Genomic DNA, 4,158 nt, shown 5'->3' on the forward strand with positions numbered 1-4,158 from the left:
CCCACTCCCGACGCGGAGCGGTCCAAGTGGTCTCCGGAGAGGGGACCGCGGCCGCTTTCAGAAACCTCGTGCTCCGCCCCACCGGGTTTCCCGTGGGAAGCCAGGCTAAACCATTGGGGCTGCGGGGGGGTACAGCGCGGGACTAGGAGGAAGGAACCACGGGAAAGAACCAGCCGAAGAGTGGAATAAACCATTATTAACAGGGAGAGGAGGCGGGAACTCTCGGAGGCACCTAATTAGTGTTGGCAACCATAGTAATGACAATAAGTAATAATAAAACAGCATTTCGTAAGGCACTTTGCTTGCTTTGCTGCTTACAGCCGTCCCTCTGATTATAGTGCTGCAATAGTCAACCCGCTTTATTGAAGTAACCGCGGGTCATGACTGGCTCGAAATTCTGTGAGTAGAAAGCCCCATGTTATTTTTCTTTTTTTCTTAATGGAGTATGTCAAACATTCACAGAAATGGAGAGAATAGTATAATGAACCGTCATGTGTCCATTAGCTTGTTTCAATAATCATCAACATACACCAATCTATCTTGTTTCATCAATCTTTGCCCCATCCAATAGTATTATTTTAAAGCACATCTCATTATTTAACCTGTGAATACTTCAGTATTAATCTTCTAACAGATTAGTACTGTTAAAAAATGATTAAGGAAGAGAATTTAGGTGTTAAACATACTTTAACACTTCATGAAGCCACCACTGTTTGTTCCCAAGGGTCCAAAGAACTGCAACACGGGACTGAAGGCAGGACACTTATAGGATAAAGAATAAGGAACAAGGAAGAAATGGGAATTCCCTGGCGGTCCATTGGTTAGGACTCCTCTGCGCTTTCACTGCTGAGGACCTAGGTTCAGTCCCTGGTCAGGGAACTAAGATCCCTGCAAGCCACCTGGCGGCCAAAAAAAAAAAAAAAAAAAGAACATGGAAGAGAAAAATAGAAAATGAATAAAGCACAAGAAAGTAATTATAAAGCCCAGAGTTTGGGGATTGGCTGACTAGATATACTGTGTTTCTGGTCAAGCAGAACATTTGCTGAGATACCAAAGTTACTAAGTTTTGCTCTCTTGCTGTGGCACTCTGGGCAGGAGTGGCTCCATCTTTGGCCTACAAATTTATTTCAGTAATTCCCCCTTTTCTCATCCTCTTGACCATTCAAGAGGTTTGGTCAAAAATATCAGTACTAACATGACCCTCAGTCACCATTGCCTCTTCTGCTCTCAGTGTAGCATTCACAAGAGGTGATGTCAGGCTTGTATTCTTGGCCCTGGTTCCGTTCTTCTGTTCTCTTTTGTCACTTCAGTCAGAGAGAGACCATGTGTTGGCTGGTCAGTGGCTGCCCACATGCCTTTAAAACTTTTGAGAGAACCCAGCTTATCAGGGAGACAGTAATAATTACTAGCAACAAAACAATGTCCATGGTTTGGAGAGTACTCCTGAGCCAGGGTCCCCATGATCCAAACCAGCTAGAAAACTGGGGACACTGCTTTAAGCCAGTTAGCCTGTTTATGTATTTCGCGTAACTATGTCTCCCCACCCCAGAAATGTTTATGCAGTGCGCTTGTTCCGTTGAAATCGAGGTGTTATAAATCAGGGAGAAGTTTGTGACGGGAAGAAAGAACTACAGGATCACCAGCGTCCAAGCCAGTCCAACAGTTAGTTTACCTTTCTCTGCAATGGTCTGAGGTAGGTGAACAGTTATCTTTCCAGGCTAGAGCAAGCCAAAAGGTGGAGAAGAGAACAATAAAGACCTTCATGATGTAAGAATTAGGAAAATGATGGTCAGAGAAGGAAGGAAGAATGGAAGGAAATGCTCTTAATCTGACTTCTTGGGAGGAAACAGTCTACCTCACTGTTGCCTAGTTCTCTTCCTAGTCAATTGGATTTTGAGGTCTTTGGCATTTAAACAGGGCCAGATGTCAGGTGGGGTCTTCTTCAGTTGTGAAACATGTACCCAAATTTTTAAATTTGTTTGTTTGTGTTAAATTTGGCTCTTTTATTTTGCTATATATTTTTATTTATTTATTTATTTATTTATTTATTTGGCTGTGCCAGGTCTCCATTGTGGCACATGGGATCTTTGCTGTTGCGTGCAGGATCTTCGTTGCAGTATGCAGTATCTTCTAGTTGCAGCATGCGAACTCCTAGTTGTGGAATGTGGGATCTAGTTCCCGGACCAGGGATCGAACCTGGGCCCCCTGCAATGGGAGCACATAGTCGTAGACCCTGGACCACAAGGGAAGTCCCTGTACCCACATTTTCACACCTTGTAATTCGACACTGATGTTAGTGGTCAAGAACACTTGGTAGGGTCCTTTCCAGGAATCTCACTTTTGCAAAAGCATCAAAGTAAAACAATAATTGTCTGTAAATGACAACGAACTTTAAAATGCCCATGGTTGGAGATCTGATGAGAGTTCATTATAATGGAAATTGACAAGGAAATTTGGTTATTTCTGTGACACCCAACATTTTTAAGACAATAACTAGGAATCTGGGAAGCTGAGGCCCATTGGGTAGCTAGCAGGGCACAGGACTGAGCTGAAAAGCCATACTTCCCTGTTAACATCTTGTGCTCGTGCCGAGGGGGCAATGGTGGCTTCCTGTATCCTCCTGCACACTGGACGAAGATGTCCCTGATTGGACTGGGCACCTGGAAGAGCGAGCCTGGCCAGGTAAAAGCAGTTATTAAGTATGTCTTGAGTATAGGCTACCGCCACATTGACTGTGCTATCTACGACAACGAGACTGAGATTGGGGAAGCCCTGAAGGAGGATGCGGGACCTGGCAAGTTGGTGCCTCAGGAGGAGCTGTTTGTGACTTCCAAGCTGTGGAACACGAATCACCACCCTGAGGATGTGGAGCCTGACCTCCGGAAGACACTCGCTGACCCCCAGCTGGAGTATTTGGACCTGTACCTGATGCACTGGCCTTATGCCTTTGAGCGGGAGACAACCCCTTTCCTAAGAATGCTGATGGGACTATATGCTATGACTCCACCCACTACAAGGAGACTTGGAAGGCTCTGGAGGCACCGGTGGCTAAGGGGTTGGTGAGGGCACTGGGCCTGTCCAACTTCAGCAGTCAGCAGATCGATGATGTGCTCAGTGTGGCCTCGGTGCGCCCAGCTGTCCTGCAGGTGGAATGCCACCCATACCTGGCTCAGAATGAGCTGATTGCCCACTGCCAAGCACGCGGCCTGGAGGTGACTGCTTATAGCCCTCTGGGCTCCTCTGAGCGTGCTTGGCGTGATCCTGATGAGCCTGTCCTGCTTGAGGAGCCAGTGGTCCTGGCACTGGCTGAAAATCATGGCCGGTCTCCAGCTCAGATCTTGCTCAGGTGGCAGGTCCAGCAGAAAGTGAGCTGCATCCCCAAGAGTGTCACACCTTCCCATATCCTTCAGAACATCCAGGTGTTTGACTTCACCTTTAGCGTGGAGGAGATGAAGCAGCTGGATGCCCTGAATAAAAATTTGCTATTCATCGTGCCCATGCTTACGGTGGATGGGAAGAGGGTCCCGAGAGATGCAGGTCACCCCCTTCAATGACCCATATTGAGACCACAGCTTCCTGGCTTCCTTTTCATCTCTCCAGCTATAACGTCCTGCCATCCCCAGAAAGGAGTTAATAAAGCCATTGGAGTATCCATCCAAAAAAAAAAAAAAAACAAAAAAGATGGTAACTAGGATTATAACTTGTAACATTATACCATGCATATCAGATTTTTAGGAATTTTATATAAGTTCTGGAACACTTATGTTAATAACATACCCACACAAAGATAAGCTAAAGTTAAACATCACTTCTTATTTGGCAATGTTTCCTTTGTAATTTAACATATCAAATAAGCCTAATTAGCTTCACATTTCTCTTTTTATAAGGAGAGAGAACAAATATACTAGGGGCCCTTTGGAAAATCCCAAAGTTGGCCACAGGTCAAAAAAGCTTCATTTAGAATTTGATTTTGGGGGGGTTCCCTGGTGGCGCAGTGGTTAAGAATCCACCTGCCAATGAAGGGGACACAGGTTTGAGCCCTGGTCCCACATGCCGCGGAGCAAGTAAGCCCATGAGCCACAACTACTGAGCCGCGTGTCACAACTGCTAAAGCCCACGTGCCTACAGCCCGTGCTCTGCCACAAAGAGAAGCCACCG

At 46.0% G+C, this 4,158-nt stretch overlaps 1 pseudogene; it reads left to right on the forward strand.

Annotated features, from left to right (window-relative positions):
• Window positions 1–2,510: 2,510 nt before the first annotated feature.
• LOC115844073 (aldo-keto reductase family 1 member A1 pseudogene) lies at window positions 2,511–3,554 on the forward strand (annotated as a pseudogene).
• Window positions 3,555–4,158: the final 604 nt, after the last annotated feature.

The sequence above is a fragment of the Globicephala melas genome, chromosome 11 (genome assembly GCF_963455315.2).
Source record: "Globicephala melas chromosome 11, mGloMel1.2, whole genome shotgun sequence".
Classification (NCBI taxonomy): Eukaryota; Metazoa; Chordata; class Mammalia; order Artiodactyla; family Delphinidae; genus Globicephala; species Globicephala melas.